General features: G+C 42.6%; 1 protein-coding gene and 1 pseudogene across 2 annotated transcripts in view; both read left to right on the top strand.

Annotated features, from left to right (window-relative positions):
• The window catches only part of LOC124595633, a 267,034-nt gene that overhangs the window by 110,809 nt on the left and 142,830 nt on the right, over nucleotides 1-13,395 (top strand). The gene's annotated exons all lie outside the window — the stretch shown is intronic.
• LOC124597378 lies at nucleotides 12,002-12,119 on the top strand (annotated as a pseudogene).

Raw genomic sequence — 13,395 nt, 5'->3', positions numbered from 1 at the left:
TTCACCATAATATTTTACATGCGATGGTTCAAATTTAGGTTGTTTGTAATTGTAATCCTTAGTATTTAGTTGAATTGACAACTTTTAAATTTGTGTGATTTATCGTGTAACCAAAATTAAAGGTTTTTAGTTCTAATGTTGAGGACCTCATACTTTTTATTGTTTAGGGTCAATTGGCACTTTTTCGTCCCATGCAGATAGCTTGCCTAAATCATTTTGCAATACGTTTTGATCTTCTCATAACTTTACTAGACGCTAAACGAAAGCGTCATCTGCAAACACTGTAAGAGGGCTGCTTAGATTGTTACCTTAATTGCGTACATAGATAAGGAACAGTGGAAAGCCTACACTACTTTCTTGAGTTATCACTTCGGTTTCACTAGACGATTTTCGGTCAGTTACTGTGAATTCTTACCTTTCTGACGGGAAAACACAAATTCAGTCCAACGACTGAGGCGATAATCCTTTGGTACCCAATTTGATAGGAAACTGGTCGTGACAAACGGTGTCTAAAGTCTTTTGGATACCTAGAAACATGGAATCAACTTGAGTTCCCCTGTCGTTAGCATTCATTACATCGTGTGAGTAAATAGGCAGACGCGTTACCAAAGAGCGTTATTTTCCGCTTATGTACCAATAGATCGTATTCTCTGGCGTTTTTCGTAATGAAGGAACACGTTATATGTTACAAAATCCTACAAGAAATCGACGTCAGTGATCTGAGTTAATAATTCAGCGGATTACTTCTATTTCCTTTCTTGTGTATTGGTGTGATCTGTGCAATTTTCCTGTCTTTAGTTACGGATGTTTGTTCTGGCGAGCGATTTTATGTGATTGCCAAAAATGGAGCTGTTACATCAGCACACTCTGAAAGGAACATAATGAGTAAACAATCTGGTTTGCCCTTGTTAAGTAACTAAGTTACTTCGCTACACCGAAGTATCTCCTTTCAAGGAACTTAAGTTGGCAGCCGCTCTTGATTGCAATTCTGGAATACTAACTGCGTCTTCTTTGGTTAAGGAATTTCAGAAGACTGTGTTTAGTTACTGCACTTTAATGGTGCTGACTTCAGTAGTATCACAATTGCCATCCTGCAGTGAAGCTAATGATAATCGCCCTGTTGTTGAATATGACTAGTTTATTTGCTTGTCAGCATTACAAAACGAACTTATATCGCACAAGGAATTAAATGCCAATAAGTAACCAGATTGTTCTAACTGATACTCACTTTAAGTATCTAAGTGGCGGCAAGCTGCAGAGAAAGCCGTAAAAATCGCACTTACAATTCCCATTCATGCCATAGAAATGTAGGGACGTTTAAGTTTGCCAACTGTAGACTGCAAAATGCAGAGTTTCAAAGCATGAGGCACAGTACTAAACGTACCGTCCAGAAATTACTTGAGGGCTTGGTTAAGCAGCCAACTTGTCAGGGAAATCGTTTGACTCTGATGGTAACAAACGTAGCCAAACGTATCCAATTCAGTGAATGGAGATGTGGAGTTCAGTGATAGTACAATAGTAGCATAATTATTCACTGACTAGCGACCCACTCCGGCTTCACAAAGTGTCTATGACCAGATGACTTGTTTATGATATGTAGTGAGCAGTGAGCTAATGTATGACGCTCTCGATGACAGTCACATTGCGGCTCACTTTAGGAAGGAGTTTTCAAACGGCGAGTTCAAGAGATCACATAGTCCCCCGTCTTTTAGCCATTCCGGTGTACTGAATAACACTCAGCCATTTTCTAGATATTTTTATTTGTAAATAAAACGAAATCAATTATAATGAGTAGGCACCTAAATTACAAGGCCATCTGAATAAATTCGCTTTTGCGATTCAAGAAGTGAAATACAAATAAATCCTATCGAAAGAAGCAAAGCAATTTCGCTAAGTTTTTAACATGCAAAGCGAAATTTGTAAATCTGTATATCCTATCCAAGCAAATCCAGTGTTACTTTGTATTCGTGACTTAAGATTGCGCCGCTTAATTTTGTCTGCGGGGTAAACTTCCTGAAATACTTCTATCAGTGAAGTAAAAGAAACTGACAGTGCCAGCTATTGGTTCGTTGGTGTGCCACGCCATGATGAACGTGTCACTAGGTAAACATACTAACTACTAAGCTGAGCAGACCCATAAAAACTTTAAATTACATTTTTTCCATGTTCCGATTCTGATGAACTAAAACCCGTAGTTTGCGCCAAACTACGCTCAGGTTCCCTTTGAAAACACCATGAAAACTCGTTTAGCCTTATTGTATTCTGTTACACTCCCTACATCACCCGCAGACAGTTTCTGAAAATGTGTGAAAACTTAAGGTTTATAATTTATATAAAAAAACAGCTACCAGCCACATGTATGGTTTAAAAAGGTTTATTATCTTCAGACCATGACCGGTTTCGGATTTTTCTTTACAAAATCCATCTTCAGATGGCAGATTACAAGCATTCTTAGTTGGACCGAGTTTTGTTTATGTTATTCGTTTGCTGCACTGGGAAAGAAAAGAAGTATTTTTGTTGTCATATCGGTAATGGTATTTTTACGAAAGATTTACTTCTTTTACAAAATCTAATTGCTCATGAGATGGTTTTTATAAACATTAGTAAACTTGCAGGTTTATAAAAACCATCTCATGAGCAATTAGATTTTGTAAAAGAAGTAAAGCTTTCGTAAAAATACCATTACCGATATGACAACAAAAATACTTCTTTTCTTTCCCAGTGCAGCAAACGAATAACATAAACAAAACTAGGTCCAACTAAGAATGCTTGTAATCTGCCATCTGAAGATGGATTTGTAAAGAAAAATCCGAAACCGGTCATGGTCTGAAGATAATAAACCTTTTTAAACCATACATGTGGCTGGTAGCTGTTTTTTATACAAATTATAAACCTTAAGTACAACAGCCACGTTTCTTAACATGTCGACTTTCGACAAAATAGCGTGTGTGAAAACTTATGGGACTTAACTGCTAAGGTCATCAGTCCCTAAGCTTACACACTACTTAACCTAAATTATCCTAAGGACAAACACAGACACCCATGCCCGAGGGAGGACTCGAACCTCCGCCGGGACCAGCCGCACAGTCCATGACTGCAGCGCCTTAGACCGCTCGGGACAGTTTTTGACTAATATTTTCAATGTGTAGACACGACGGTTTTACATTTTTATTATTGTTTTAGATACAAACCAGAATGAAAAAAGCGAATGTGTCCTGGGCAGAGTTAGTGACGTAAAAGAAGGGAACTACCTTTTCGGCTTATCTGGCAGGTTGAGAGGCATTTAAATCAAGACATCTTGACATATTCGCGCTTTTTTTTTACTTTTCATTATTAGTACCCATGTCATGTAATAAAATGCATCGTGTCATGTCATACAACATGACACATGCAATCAGGTCATTCAACGTAGCATTTGTGGTCGTGCAATATAACGCATAGTATCATTAACGTTTACGATGCATGCATCCCCACTCTGGAATATTTACTGTTAAAGGTGCACCCCCATTTCTGGGTACTTTCTACTGTAGACACATTCCATTCTCTAGAAGCACAAAAATTTGTTCTTACACACACCACCAAACTTATAATGTGGAGGGGGGTGTTTGGGAGAGAAACGGTCTCCTCAGGGAGCAAATCAACCACCCCTTCAAAAAATTAAAAAAGAATATGTCCTCCAGGAAAAACCCACAGTCATAAATTTCATCCCCCAAAAAAACTTTTTTTGGCTGTTACTTACATGCTCTCCAGCCATATGCTACTATACATGGTGATTATAATTAAACTTTCAAACCGCTGTAGGAATAACATTACTAGTCAGAATGACGTCAAATTGCAACGGAATATGTCGGAGAAGGGGGAAAACTTATGGCAGAAGAAAAATAAATAGTTACACAATGTACCAATTTAATAGTGGTCGACTACAAATTAGAAATGAATTATACAACAATGCCTACGGAGTACGATTAACGTTAAACAAACTTTACTACTCAATGCGCGTGGGTGTATTGTGTGATACTGTTAGTTACGTAAGCCAAACCACCACGGCAAGGCACATCGGGTAGAAAAAATCGGTTTTTAATTGTCCTGAGACCAAAAACCACATAAAAAGCATCAATCACACCGGTTTTTAATTGTCCTGAGGGCAAAAACCGCATAAAAAGCATCAATCACACCGGTTTTTAATTGTCCTGAGGCCAAAAACTGCATAAAAAGCATCAATCAAAATCAAATCCGATCACTAATTTCTGTGTGACTGGCGCAAAACATTTTCAATATGCTGTCCACCGTTTTCTGCAACAAGTTGAAATCGAGAACAGCATGTTCCACAACTGATCAAAGTGTTTCAGGGGTCACGTTTAGAATGTGTTGCGCAATGCGTGCCTTCAGTGCAGCAAAGTTTGCAATCAGAACACTGAACACAACATCTTTCAGATAGCCCCACAGCCAGAAGTCACACAGGTTAAGATCAGGTGATCGGGACGGCCAGGCTGTACGGAAATGGCGGCTGATAATTCTAGCATTACCGAAATGGTGTTTCAGCAGCTGCTGAACTGGATTTGCAATGTGCAGAGGTGCGCCATCTTGCATAAAAATGATCCCATCCACACATCCACGCTGTTGGAGAGCTGGAATGTCGTGGTTCCGCAAAAGACACTCACAGCGCTTACGAGTGACGATACAGGTAACAGGACAGGAAGCACGTGTGCCTTCGAAAAAATATGGCCCTATGATAAATGATGCCGTAAACTCACACCACACAGTCACCTTTTCATGATGAAGTGGCACTGGTTGATCTGCGTGTGGATTTTCCGTTGCCCATATTCGACAATTCTGTGTACCCACATATACTGTCAGATGGAAGTGGGCTTCGTCTGTCCACAGAATCTTCCATGCCCATTCACTGTCCACTTCAATGCGAGCAAGAAATTCTAAAGCAAAGGTCTCTCTTGGTGGCAGGTCAACAGGAAGCAACTCGTTCACATGGGTAATTTTGAATGGATACAAAGAAGGATGTCTCGTAGGATTTTACGCACTGTGCTCACGGGTATGTCCAATGTTCGGGCAATTAACCGTGCACTACACGTTTGCACACCATCATTCGTCTCCTCCTGCATTGCTGTGGCCACTGCTTCCACTGACGTCGAATCAATTCGTTTCATCCCTCTACCAGATTGCACACCAAAAGGTCTTTTCGAATTTCCGAATCATTTTCTCCAGACCCATGGCAGTCATCGGAGCAACGCCTTTTCTCAAACGCTTCAGAGTCCGGAACTTCTGCAGAGCGACGTGTGCACAGTCATCATCCTTGTAACACAGCTTTACAAGCAGAGCGCGATCCTGCATTGAGACAGTCATGGCGAACGTCGCAGATTCGAAAGAAGGAAAAGCCGTGTACCCGGCATGTTTATACTAACTTCAGTGGGTCGTGCGCATGACAAGTATTTTCATTTACGTATTCTGACGCATACAGCACCATATATTGATCAACTTTCACACTATTTTTTTTTTCTTCTGCCGTACATTTTCCCATTCTCCGATAATATTCAGTTGCAATTTTGCGTTATCCTCAGTAGTGGTGGTGTTCCTATAGCGTTTTGAAAGTTTAACTTTAATTATAATCACCCTGTATATTGTTTACTATGGCTGGAAAATCTTCGGGGTTTTGGGCACAGGATCAGGGACTGTAGCCTGTAAAATTGCAAGTTGCAGGCGTGCCAACTTCTTACATGTAAGAGAGCTCACTGCGCTAAGGGAGAAGGGTTATTTTGTAAATAAAGCGCGAATATGTCAAGATGTTTTGAGTTAACTATCTTTGAAGCTGGCAGATAAGTCGGAAAGGTAGTTCCCTTATTTTACTTACCTATATCTTCCCAAGACATATTCGCCTTTTTTGTGCTGTGATAGGAGCATCTAACCGCGAAATGTTGCAACAACCAATACTCATTAATTATGTGTCTGATTGGTTGAAATAAGCAGAAGAACTGCGAAACAATGTATTCAAAATAAAATATTATCGAATTTTCAATCCTGTACGAAAATAGACCAATTTAAGCTTCTTTTGTCCGAAACTAAACTCTCTACGCCGGCCGGAGTGGCCGAGCGGTTAAAGGCGCTACAGTCTGGAACCGCACGACCGCTACGGTCGCAGGTTCGAATCCTGCCTCGGGCATGGATGTGTATGATGTCCTTAGGTTAGTTAGGTTTAAGTAGTTCTAAGTTCTAGGGGACTTATGACCACAGCAGTTGAGTCCCATAGTGCTCAGAGCCAGTTGAACCATTCTTTTTTCAAACTCTCTACGAGATAGGATAGAAGTTTTTGAAGATTTTACGGCCAACGTGTGTGCAACTTTAGACCGCTATATCGTAGTAATGGATAAAGCTTTCACAAAATAGCAGCACAACCTTTAATTAAATGTATCTGTCAGCCTACTTACAAAATTTCAACAAAATTGCCCAAGTTTGAAACATAGAAGTGGAAAAAAGGTGTTTTTTTACACCTAAAATCCTAATGAAGCTAGATTTGTTAGATTTTCGACGGGGAGATTTCAATTTTATATTAAAAATGAATTTTCTATTAATTGGATTCACTTTAAACTTTTTCCGGGCTTTCAGTTCACGTAAGCACGAAATTTACATGTTACCTTTAGCTTGAATTTAAACCAGCGCTTCTCGACAACGGATAAAGATTACTGGTAGCAAAAATTTCGTTTTCACTTTATCCACTCATCTATCTTCGTGCAGAGATGAACCAAACCGTGCAAGTTTAAATTACAGAAATGGTGCGCTTCAAAAACCTACCAGAAAAAACGTGTTTCTTGCGCGTAAAAACTGGCGCTCGAAAAAATAAAAAATAAAAACTTATTTTGCATGTAAAATCCGAAAGAAGCTAGATTTCTGAAAGCGAGTTTTCAATTTTGCCGTCAGAATGCAGTTTTTATTTGTTTAAATCACTTTAAACCGTTCCCGCGCATTAAATTCACATATGAACGGATTTTATGTGCTACATGTACAATCATATCTCGACAATGGATAAAGATTACTGTATAAAAAAAAATTCGTTTTGAGTTTATCCATTTATCTGCCTTCGTGTAAATCTTGAACCGATTCGTGCAAGTTTAAAACATAGATGTGGCTCGCTTCAAAAGCCTCCTAGAAAAAACATTTTTCTTGCATGTTTTTACGTGTAAAATCTGAACAGTGCGCATACAGATGGTTCCATTAGCTGAGCTCTAATTCCTGCCCAATTAAAACCCCTTGTGATAGGAATTAATCGATTCGCACAATTTGCCTGGGCGCCAGCGCCGGTTCGTCGCTTAAACCTTGCTTAATATACTACTGTAACACAGCTATAGTAAGAAAAGATGTTTGAATGGCTGTACAAATGGTTGCTGGTCCGGGCTAAATCAAAAATTTTATCTCGTCAAATAGGAACCGAACATCAAGACAACTCCCCCCCCCCCCCCCCCCAAAAAAAAACTCTATTCTGCGCGCGGCATTTTCATACATATTTGTTAGAGCGCTGCAGATTTAGAGGATGAGCAAAAAGATGTTTAATTTAATAAGGGCGACATGAAAATGATTTCTGACAACAGCTAGCAGCAAAAATCTTCATCCCTTTGCGGGCAATCCAAAGACTCATTTAGCGCTCTGCACGCGAGTATGTCCTGAGCAAGCCACTTCATCTCTGCATAATTACTATGACCTCCATCCAATCCAACCTGCTTACTGTAGTTAACCCTAGGTCTCTCTCTACAGTTTTTTTTCCCGAATGTGCCTCCATACCAAGCCATCTGTTCCTTGATACCTCAGAATTATATCAACCGAGAACTTCATTTTCATTGAGAAACATCGACGGTAGGCTACTACCCTGCCTCACTCCCTTCTCAAACAATTGTTTGTCTTTCAAGCCCTCCGACTCTTACAACTGCTGTCTGGTTTTCGTACAAGTTGTAAATAGCAGTTCGGTTCCTGTATTTTGTCTCTGCTACCTTCATGATGCAACTTCACTCGGGCTTGTACACAACCTTTTATCATGACTCGTCTGCAAAAGGGGTTCAGTTGTACACAGTTGCATTCGCGCCCTATATTGAGTAAGTAGCCAGCCTAAGTACAGCAGTGAATGAATTCAAGTATTTGTCTAAATCACGATCGTTCACAAATCATTTACACCGACAACAGTTTAGAATGAAAACGTTTTTGTTTTACTAAATCACATCTACAAAAAAAAAACAAAAAAAACTGATGGCCACGTGATACTATGTCGGCGGCTCTTAGCCGCACCGACCTTGCCGCGCCGACGGACCACGAGCAAAAGACCACGATCTTTGTCCCCTATCCTCTCTCCTGGTTCCGGTCTCGTGACACTACATTAGTCAAATGTTTTATTTCTAAACATGGCCATCATGCATTTACAATGTTACAATATTAAAATACGTAAAACTAAATACCTTATATTATTTTGTAGACAATCATCAGATTATTTACATATTTAAGGGCACTCCACTTTTTGGCAGTTTCAGCCCTCTTATTTTGTTTAATCACGTCTTTGCCTAAAAGGTGTGGCATTCGAAATACTCATTTTGCTCTACATAGATCGAAAACTGAACAGTACCTCCACAATAAAAGACAATAACTTATTATGCAGAGGTTCTCAAACATCCTTACGACTGAACTTTTATATAAAACGTGTTCTTTAATGTCCAAAATATTATCCCTGCTACTATGCTTTAAATCTGAGTTTTGAACGATTTTGAAGAGCTCTTATGTTTGTGGAGTACTCCCATTTCAGTGATCATACCCAGCAAATCCAATGGATAGCAAGACAAGCACACCTTACATTATTAACATATGTACCAAGTTATGCACTGAGACATAGGCAATTATGTAACTAAGTAATTCAATGTGAAACTGTTATATGCTGCCTCCTCTCTTTATCAAGAAGATGACTCCATAAATACACTCCTGGAAATGGAAAAAAGAACACATTGACACCGGTGTGTCAGACCCACCATACTTGCTCCGGACACTGCGAGAGGGCTGTACAAGCAATGATCACACGCACGGCACAGCGGACACACCAGGAACCGCGGTGTTGGCCGTCGAATGGCGCTAGCTGCGCAGCATTTGTGCACCACCGCCGTCAGTGTCAGCCAGTTTGCCGTGGCATACGGAGCTCCATCGCAGTCTTTAACACTGGTAGCATGCCGCGACAGCGTGGACGTGAACCGTATGTGCAGTTGACGGACTTTGAGCGAGGGCGTATAGTGGGCATGCGGGAGGCCGGGTGGACGTACCGCCGAATTGCTCAACACGTGGGGCGTGAGGTCTCCACAGTACATCGATGTTGTCGCCAGTGGTCGGCGGAAGGTGCACGTGCCCGTCGACCTGGGACCGGACCGCAGCGACGCACGGATGCACGCCAAGACCGTAGGATCCTACGCAGTGCCGTAGGGGACCGCACCGCCACTTCCCAGCAAATTAGGGACACCGTTGCTCCTGGGGTATCGGCGAGGACCATTCGCAACCGTCTCCATGAAGCTGGGCTACGGTTCCGCACACCGTTAGGCCGTCTTCCGCTCACGCCCCAACATCGTGCAGCCCGCCTGCAGTGGTGTCGCGACAGGCGTGAATGGAGGGACGAATGGAGACGTGTCGTCTTCAGCGATGAGAGTCGCTTCTGCCTTGGTGCCAATGATGGTCGTATGCGTGTTTGGCGCCGTGCAGGTGAGCGCCACAATCAGGACTGCATACGACCGAGGCACACAGGGCCAACACCCGGCATCATGGTGTGGGGAGCGATCTCCTACACTGGCCGTACACCACTGGTGATCGTCGAGGGGACACTGAATAGTGCACGGTACATCCAAACCGTCATCGAACCCATCGTTCTACCATTCCTAGACCGGCAAGGGAACTTGCTGTTCCAACGGGACAATGCACGTCCGCATGTATCCCGTGCCACCCAACGTGCTCTAGAGGGTGTAAGTCAACTACCCTGGCCAGCAAGATCTCCGGATCTGTCCCCCATTGAGCATGTTTGGGACTGGATGAAGCGTCGTCTCACGCGGTCTGGACGTCCAGCACGAACGCTGGTCCAACTGAGGCGCCAGGTGGAAATGGCATGGCAAGCCGTTCCACAGGACTACATCCAGCATCTCTACGATCGTCTCCATGGGAGAATTGCTGCGAAAGGTGGAGATACACTGTACTAGTGCCGACATTGTGCATGCTCTGTTGCCTGTGTCTATGTGCCTGTGGTTCTGTCAGTGTGATCATGTGATGTAATTGACCCCAGAAATGTGTCAATAAAGTTTCCCCTTCCTGGGACAATGAATTCACGGTGTTCTTATTTCAATTTCCAGGAGTGTATATTGACTTGTGGTTGCTATACCCCAACTGTTCTTCCACAGTAAACATTACCACATCCAGCAAATTAGTTATACTATTACAGTATCCTTTGTAACCTCACAATAATTTGAAAGAGGTACTGGAAATCCAAACATTTCTCACGCCCCACCAGGAGCCGGACCGACTGCAGAGAACCAACGGTAACGTGTGCCTAAGCGACATCAGATACGACAGCGTATAATATACTATATAAGATAGGAGTATACTGACTCGACCGTCAACTCGCCATGAGATTCGGGAAAACGTTGATTGTTTGCGCTAGACCACATGCTACACCGCTAAGGTACCCGCGTTCGGTTTCATAAAGAAAGTCCTTGTGTGATAAGACATGTGTAGTTGCGGTCTGGTCGGTGACGATTGTTCTCGGACGTTCACCGTGCTCATAAGATAATCACTGACAAGCGCATCAGACGAGCGTGAAGTCCTCAGCATTTTGGCATTCCTCTTGCGTATATTCCATTTATCTTCGGTAACCATTGCCGGCCGGAGTGGCGGAGCGGTTAAAGGCGCTACAGTCTGGAACCAGACGACCGCTACGGTCGCAGGTTCGAATCCTGCCTCGGGCATGGATGTGTGTGATGTCCTTAGGTTAGTTAGGTTTAAGTAGTTCTAAGTTCTAGGGGACTTATGACCACAGCAGTTGAGTCCCATAGTGCTCAGAGCCATTTGAACCATTTTCGTAACCATTGATGTAACTGACAACAACGAACCTCCATCTAAGTACAGCCCAAGAGCGGATAGATATGCATAGTGTCAGCATCTTGTTAGTATCTCATTCCTGGATAAAAAAGAAAAAAATGCATAAACCATCATAAGTTGTAAGACACCCCCGCACTTCATTCTACTAGCGTCAGTGTCGTCACATGTAAGTTATTAGGTAGTAATAATAATTTTTAAAAAAAGAAAAATAGGAAGCATTTTCGGATCATTGTGTATACGTAGCAATAATTCTTCTGGTCTCCAATTCTTGTGAACCAATTTGTATACCTTTATGTGTATGAGAAACCGAACTTGGTATACTGAGAAGAGGCAACCAGGAGTAGCTGATACCAGGTTTTGCGTCTGTGCTGAGGTCGGTCATATTTCAGCGAAACTGTGCTGTATACTTAGAGGAAGTCAGGTGAGGACAACTATGATGCCGAAAGCTGTTGCGGAAGTTTCTCGGTTTTGGGGCTCAGCTGGGGCGTAATTTTCCCGCAGCAACTGTTACCAAGTTTGCCGGCAGCAGCGGGTGCGGCTTGGCGCTCTCAGTTTCAAAGTGTAAGCAGACCCTCCGGCCGCCGTGCGCGAGCAGCAGATTATCACTAAGTTCACACCGAGCAGTGGGCGGTGTTGGGCTGCGCCAGCGTAAAAGGCTCCTCGACGACCGTTGACCACAGTACCCTGTAACCTCAGCGGAAACTCCTTCACTTATGGAGAAAGAAGTCAAATTATTGTTATTGGATTAAAATACTCGTTAGAGAAGTATCTTCTTAAAATGAGAGAAAGAGATAATGCAGATAACAGTGGGTCCACTTTATTATCACCGCTGTTTTTGACTTTTTTTTTAAATCTAGAGTGTCATACATAAAAGAATGGTAGTATATTTCATGCCAACGGCCTTGCCGCAGTGGTAACATCGGTTCCCGTCAGATCACCGAAGTTAAGCGCTGTCGGGCTGGGCTAGCACTTGGATGGGTGACCATCCGGTATGCCGAGCGCTGTTGGCAAGCGGGGTGCACTCAGCGCCAGTGAGGCAAACTGAGGAGCTACTTGATCAAGAAGTAGCGTCTCCGATCTCGTAGACTGACATACGGCCGGGAGAGCGGTGTGCTGACCACATGCCCTTCCATATCCGCATCCATTGACGCCTGTGGGCTGAGGATGACACGGCGGCCGGTCGGTACCATTGGGCCTTCATAGCCTGTTTTGGAGGAGTTTAGTTTTTAGTATATTTATTTACGTAGACACGTCATTTCCCTTCAGGAAAAGATAATCAACAGAAGGGATCATATTAAGAAGACGGTAGTTACCTTCTTTTATTTACGTAAAGCTGCTAGGTAAGCTAAAGAAGAATGTGATTTAAGTAGGTGAAATATCCAAACAGTTTCTTTTTGGGTTTGAAATGATTTTTTGTACCATTAGTCAGTTTCCGAGCCACTCTACGCTCATCATCAGATCCAGGTGTCACGGGAACATTATTTTCTATACCCCGTCTTATAACGAAATGTTTACGAAGCGAAAAGATCATTATGGCTTAGGATACTTACGTTGCACTGCGTCTTGCTAACCATGCTAACCATATTTCTCGACTGTCGTAAGGCGTTCGACTCAGTTCCGCACTATCGCTTGCTCCAAAAAGTGCGCGCTTACGGTCTATCCGATGACATATGCGGTTGGATAGAAAGTTTCCTAACAGACAGAGAGCAGTATGTCGTCCTCAACGGGGTGACTTCAACAGAAACAAGCGTAACTTCAGGTGTGCCCCAGGGCAGCGTAATAGGTCCACTGCTTTTTGCGATTTACATAAAGGATCTGGTTGTGGAATGAGGATTTACAGGAGACAAATTCGTGTTGTAATGACTGGCAATTAGTTATCTCTCAATATTAGTAAGTGTAACCTACTGCGTATAACAAGGCGAAAATCCCCATTAATGTACGAGTACAAAATAAATGCCAAGTCTTTGGAAGCGGTAACATCAGTCAAGTATCTGAGTTTGACTATTCGAAATGGTGTCAAATGGAACGATCACATGACACAAGTAACGGGCAAGGTGAACTCTAGATTGCAGTATATTGGTAGAACCCTGAAGCGATGCAGTCCTTCAACAAACGAAATTGCTTACAATACTTTAGTTCGTCCAGTATTAGAGTATTGTTCGTCTGTGTGGGACCCTTACCAGTTGGGTCTGATTCAAGAGATTGAGAAGGTCCAAAGAAGAGCGGCAAGATTCGTGACTGGTACATTTCGCCATCGCGAGAGCGTTACGAATTACATAGAAAGTT

This window comes from Schistocerca americana, chromosome 2 (genome assembly GCF_021461395.2).
Source record: "Schistocerca americana isolate TAMUIC-IGC-003095 chromosome 2, iqSchAmer2.1, whole genome shotgun sequence".
Lineage (NCBI taxonomy): Eukaryota > Metazoa > Arthropoda > Insecta > Orthoptera > Acrididae > Schistocerca > Schistocerca americana.
Note: the sequence above shows the minus strand (reverse complement) of the source record. Positions and strands in the feature narration are given on the sequence as shown.